Raw genomic sequence first — 7,040 nt, 5'->3', positions numbered from 1 at the left:
TGTAATCAAATCACATGGTTTTAATAAAATAAAACTTCGCTATAAAACTTCGCTTTTTTTAACTGGTATTCGGGACGCGCCTTTCAAAGCAATTGGGAAGTTGTTTACCCGGACCACCAACGACTGACTGTTCCTGCTTCAAGCCGTCCCGTTTATCGGTCAGGTGGTTCTGGGGGAGGCTTCCAATTGCCATTTCATGGCAAGTATCCTTCGGTTTTATGTATTCCATCTAGTCACAAACCTCTGCCTTCTAGTCCCGAACCGTGTGCTTCGAGTTCGACAGTACCTTTCGATAAATTGGATGTTTGCTCAGCTGGAAATTTTGCTGAAAATTTACCGATCGGATCACCGGGATGCAACGAACTTAGCACAATGGAGGCCACCAAGCCCTTCGTCACAGTCGCGCTGTTTCCAGCCAGCGTCAACAGTCGTCCCGGCCCTGTGTTCGAAGAAGGCAACAAGGCTCTCCAGCCTGTGCTGTCAGGCAAGTACCCTTCTTCTTCTCCTGCTGCGTTCAATGACTGCCCCTCAGTTTGCAGCTCTCGTCCTATCGACCATCGCAAAACATGCTCAATTGACGCATCCAAGTCATCTGACGCGCTGCGCCTGTATTACCAGAACGTACGTTGTTTGAAATCGAAGATTTGTGAGTGCTTCGTTGCTGCATCAGAGCTCGGCTACGAAATCTACTCATTCACCGAAACCTGGCTCGATTCTTCAGTGCCGTCTAGTCAGCTTTCGGCTCTGATTATAATGTATTTCGTTGCGACAGAAGTAGTGTCAATAGTCGTCGTAGCAGGGGTGGCGGAGTTCTTATAGCGGTGTTAAACAAGCTCAGCGCATCATTGGTTACTTTGACTAATACCTACCAATTGCATAGAGGCTTTGTGGGTAAAAGTTTCTTATGCTCATAGCTCGTTTTTAATTGGTACAGCATATATTCCACCGGAAAAAAGTCAGGATGGATCAATTATCGATCTGCATGTTGATAGCTTATCTGAAGTTAGATTGCAACATCCTTCGTGCAGCGTTATTCTTCTCGGTGACTTCAACCAACCGCAATTGATGTGGATTCGTGGTGACAGTAACACAGTAACAGTAAGTAGACTCTACTTCAGTATTAACATCGGCTAGTGCATCACTTTTGGATGGAATGCAACTGAATGGAATGCATCAAAGAAACACTCTACGCAATTCTCAAAACCGAACGCTGGATTTGGTTTTTACGGACGATTCTATCTCAATTCGCTCAGTCACTGAGGCCATCGATGCCATTGCTCCGATTGACATGTACCATCCTTCGTTCAATTTTGATATCTTTTTTCCAAACCCTATCGTTTTTGATGAGGCGTTCGATACTTCAGCTCGCAACTTCAATCGGGCAGATTTTGACACAATGAATCGAGTCCTTTCTGAAATCGATTGGACGGATTTCCTCAATTGTTTGGAGGTTGATATTGCCGTGAGAGTTTTTTGCTCAACTTTGGACGATGTTTTTAACCCTTGGTGCGACCTCCTCTTCGACCTCCCTGGAGTAATGGACGCCTAAAGCCGTTAAAACAGTTACGTTCTAAATTACTTAGAAAGTTCACCAGCTCCAGGTGCCCTTTCACTAAAATGAAATTGAACGCTGCTACAAGAAAATAACGCAGTTACAACCGTTTTTGCTATCGACGTTATGTTGCTCGTACGCAAAGGGAGCTTCGCCGCAATCCGAAAAAGTTCTGGAAATTTGTCAACTCAAAACGGAAGGAATCCGGTCTGCCTACGGTACTCCAACTAAATGACAGAATTGCCACGTCTCCTGCCGAAAAATGTAACCTCTTCGCGATGCACTTCTCCAGTGTTTTCTCTGATCTATCGCCAACTGCTGATCAAATTTTCGCAGCCGTCACACGGTTGCCCATAGATGTGCTGAATCTGGATGTTTTTTTCTATAAGCGAGGAAATGGTTCTTGAAGCCATCGGTAAACTGAGGTATACTACATCAGCCGGACAGGACGGAACTCCGGCGTGCGTTCTTAAGAAGTGTCGTACTCTTTTAGTGAAACCACTTACTCACATCTTTAACCGGTCCCTAGAACAGCAAAAATTCCCCGACCTCTGGAAAAGATCGTGTATGAGCCCAGTTTATTAAAAAGGTGATAAGCAAAATATTCTTAACTACCGTGGTGTCACATCGCTAGCTGCCTGTTCGAAGGTATTAGAGAGGATCGTAAACGATGTTATTTTCTCAGTTTGTCGGAACTGGATATCCGAAAATCAGCACGGATTTTTCCCTAAACGTTCGGTAACCACGAATTTGACAGTTTTTACATCATATTGCATATCACAAATGGATGGTGGAAAGCAAATTGATGCAATTTATACTGATATTTCGGCTGCATTCGATTCAGTGAATCACGATATTCTCCTGAAAAAAATAGCAACGTTTGGGATGTTCCGAACGACTATGTGCTTGGATAAAAAGTTATCTTACAAATCGCCGTTTAGCTGTTAGAATAGCTTCTGCAGAATCTCCTGATTTTATTCCAGAGTCTGGGGTTCCACAAGGCAGCAACTTGGGCCCTCTGTTGTTTACAATGTTCTGTAATGACATTAATTTGCTTCTTATTGGCTGTGGAGTTCTCCTGTATGCAGACGACCTAAAAATATTTTTGGTCATAAACAGTACAGCTGATTGTTACGAGTTACAAGGCTTCCTGGACATGGTTGTGAACTGGTGTGCTGATAATTTACTTGTTTTAAGTGTTGCTAGTGTTGTGTTATTACATTCGGTCGGAGGAAACATCCATTCATATATGAATACAGCATACTGGGTGAGTCTCTGCAACGTGTGGATCAGATAAAGGATCTTGGAGTTTTATTGGACCGTCATATCACTTTCAAGCCCCATTACTCTGTGGTACTCAAGAAGGCCAACAGGATGCTGGGATTTATTATACGCCTGAGTACAGAATTCACTGATCCCGTCTGCCTGCGAGCTTTATATTGCTGCCTGGTTCGATCAATATTGGAATCTGCGAATCTGGTATGGTGGCCGTTTGAGGCTTTGTGGGTTGCGCGTTTCGAAGCAATTCAACGGCGATTTGTGCGGTATGCTCTCCGTGAACTACCTTGGGAAAACCCGTTAAATCTACCGCCTTATCCACAACGATGTGCTTTGCTTGGATTCCATACGCTGCCGGATCGTCATTCCATTGGTCGATCACTGTTCGTGGCAAAGATCTTGAGAAATGAAATTGACTGCTGTTGGCTGCTTTCCGTTGTAACATTTATGCTCCAGAACGAACCCTTCGTAATCGAGACTGGCTCTCATTGGAACCGAGAAGTACGCGCTATGGCAGTAACGACCCCCTTCGTTCCGCAAAAATATGATTCCTCCGTTATTATACCCTATTCGATTTTAATGTGTCCATTGCAACTTTCAAATAACGGATTGAGCATAGCATGAGTGAACGATTAAGAAACTAGCAAACGATTTATGTAAACCTAGATTTAAGTTTTATTCATTCAGACACCCACCTTTGTCAGATGATATCAAGATAATAAACAAGGTTTCGTATAAGATTTTAATCGCCGTATATTTATGTTTCGATATTTTAGATGGCATGTTCGGCGGGATGAAATTTTATTTCTATACTAGCTGACCTGGTGTGCTTTGCTACACCTTCCAAAAATTATTGAAATTTGTGGTATGTACCTTATTATTTAACTTTTCATTTATTTGAAAAAAAATTTAAAATTCAATTAAATAATTGTTCAAATATTTCTTCAACATAAAATTGCAACTTTTTTTATTTTGAAAATTTAATAATTATTCTTTTTAATCCATGTTTTAACCCTTTTTATGACTCTTGATTTCTTTGCTTCTTAAGTTTATAACTTATGCCAAAATATTTTCCATATATGGAATCTTCGCTGTTCCTTTTTAATGTGGAAATGGCTCAAAATTTTCATAGAAACATTTTTAGTACGAAATAACGTCACTGGACATTCATTTTACCTATTCGTTCTCGAATTATCATACAAATTGTGTGAGACTTTCCCCATTCCAATATCCCTAATGGAAGGAAGGGGGGGTCTCATAACATCACAAAAAACACTTCTTATATACAAATATGATCCCATATATGGCTCCATTCTCAATAAGTTCTCGAGTCATTAAAAAAAATGAGTGACTCTCTCCTCACTTTATATCTCCTCTCTGGCAAGAGAAGGGGGTCTCGAACCATCGGAGAAACATTGCCCGTACACAAATATGCTTCCATGCACATTTAGTTCCATTTTCTCGATTAGTTATCGAAATTTGAAATAAATAGTATGAGAGACCCTCTTCCCACTTTCTATCGTTCCAATGAATGGAGAAAGCGATGATAAATCACCGGTAAACAGGCGCGGTCCTATGGGGGGGGGGGGGTGATTACCCAAGCGGCAAAAATCCTTTACAAAATACCCGCAAAAGCTCGAATTTCTATAAAAATTGGGACTTTTCTTAGTAGATGTGCTTTCCAATTTTAAAAATTTTCCACTCCGTGGGGGTGTTTATTCAACAAAAAAATTAATTTATCACTTAAAAGACTCAATATTGAAAAAAAGTCGGTCCACCAAACTAAAGCAGCTGTAACCTAGGTTTCCCTGGACTGAATTATACCAAATAACTTTTGTTCAGTTACTCAACAAAAGTGTCTTGTTGAATGTTGATTTGGAATTTGCTATTAATAAAATGTACTGACAACTTTTTTTTAAATTGTCACTAATTTCCCTCATATGCCTCAATAAACACGAGCAAATCGCACCAAATTTTAGTATTTGCTTCAAATTCAGAGCTTCTGAATTCTTGATTTTGTTTTGAATTTTAATGAAATGAAAAATTTGGAAAAGTCATACAGGGGGGGTGAAAATGGTTATAACACAGAATTACTTGAAATATTTTTTCTGCTTTCATCATACATTTATTGACTTCAATTGCAAAATAAAAAACCAGGTTCTGAATCACAGTAAAGATTCTCTTTCGCGAGAATATTTCACCTTCAATTAATCCACCATTCAAATATGAATTATAAACTTAAAATTAATAACCTATATTATGAAATTCAAAAACAAAAATTTAAATTTAAGATCTGATTTTATTTTATTCTGTTTGAAATGTATCACATCAAACATTCATATTATGGATGACTGTGAAAAAAATACGAGTACTGTAAAACAGAAATCAAATATGAAATATTCATAGTAAGAGTTCAAATTAAAAAAAAATCCTTTCAAGACATTTCAGCAACAATAAATCGAAGAAAGAGATTACGTTTTATGACTTTTGCGTTTCCTATTAGTTTTTAGTGCCAAAAAGGAACAAAAAAGTATTTATATCAGCTGTTTTAGGAATTGGTGTTGGAGATAGAGATTCAAATTCATCTCTAGAACCCAAAATCTGCATTCAAAACTATAACTAAATTCACATTTTCCGAAGTGCAAAGAATTTGAAAACTGATTTAAACTTATGTAAATTTGTATTATTTTATCAGCTCTTTTTCCGGTATAAATTTTTAAAATACAAGGCTCATCGGAGAAATTTGTGCACTTTTTAGCAAAAGTGTAAAATATCAAAAAAATTTAGAAAAAACAAGTATTAACTTTATGATCAATCTTCATAAAGACTGTGAGTAATTTACCATGAGAAAAATTATGGAAGTAAGTATCTTTCCCCATTTTGTAAAATACGAAGATTATCTAGACGAAATCTGTATTGTTTTTTTTTTCCGGGAATTTGTAACTTTTTAGCATTCTTCCCTCTGACCTGCATCGTTGAATGAATAAAGAATAATGAAAAGATTTAACATATTTTTCGTTGTTCAGGTTAATTACTTCATCAATTTTCATTGATTCCCTTATCATTCCACTATTTTTTCGGCAACAAGGCATTCTGCTTTCAGCTCATCTACACAATAATATTGAAATTTTAATTTAAAATTTAGCTTACGTTTTGATATTCTTAATCTGAAAGCTTGACTTTTTCAATTGCAAATGATTGAGACTGTTCACTAAAAAGAGTATTAACATTCAGAATTAACCCTTCATTTCATAGTTTTCTTTATAATTCAAAATTATTTAAACAATTAGTAATTATGTGAAGGTGAAAAAAGATTAATCACTTTTCTTTGTAATTTATTTGTTGTAATACAATTAAAATTGAAAATTTTGAATGAAAACTTTAAATTCAAGAGCAAATCGAATAAAATTCGGTTCCAGAATTTAGAAACTGATTTTGATAATCGAATTCTACTTAATTTTTATATATTGTGTTCAGTAAAATACCCCAATGGAGAATTTAATGCCCGTTAGTTATGTTTGTTAATTTTTTTATCGAGCTTATCGGTGAAAAGTAAAATACTTCCGATAAATTGTAAAATACCAGAGAGCTCAGGAAAAAAATGAAGATAACTTGAATTTTTTTCCTACGTGTTCATCTCTTATCAACGTGAGTATTATTTTCATTGAAAAAATTACATTTATTACGAGAAATTTTTTAAAGAGCTCTTAAAGTGACAATTCTAACATACCAGATATACCTACAAATAAAAAAAATATCAACATTTTTTCTCAGTGGTTATTATTGATTCGCTGGTTGTTTTATAAAGGAATAAATCACCCCCCTTTCCCCCGCAATCCCTCCCTTCTCCTTTCGCTCACTTAAATGTTTGTTTTTTTTTCACCAGATATTAACGAAAATTGGAAAATCACCCCCCCCAAGAGCCGACTCTAGGACCGCTCCTGCCGGTAAAACATTTCTTGTGCTCAAATACCCTCCCAAGCCAAATTTCGTTCCATTTGCTGGGTAAGTTCCCGAGTGATGTAATAAATTGTATGGGAGCACCCTCCTGCCTTAAGATTTTCCGACTGGAAGAACGGAGGGTTCTCAAAATATCATAGAAACATTTCTCGTAATCAAATACCTTCCCACGCCAACAATGGTTCCATTTGCTTGATTAGTTTTCCAGTAATTCTGAAAACTGTAAAAGAGTCCCCTCCCTACTTTTTGT

Source organism: Uranotaenia lowii, chromosome 3, assembly GCF_029784155.1.
Source record: "Uranotaenia lowii strain MFRU-FL chromosome 3, ASM2978415v1, whole genome shotgun sequence".
Lineage (NCBI taxonomy): Eukaryota > Metazoa > Arthropoda > Insecta > Diptera > Culicidae > Uranotaenia > Uranotaenia lowii.
This window is presented reverse-complemented; position numbering follows the sequence as displayed.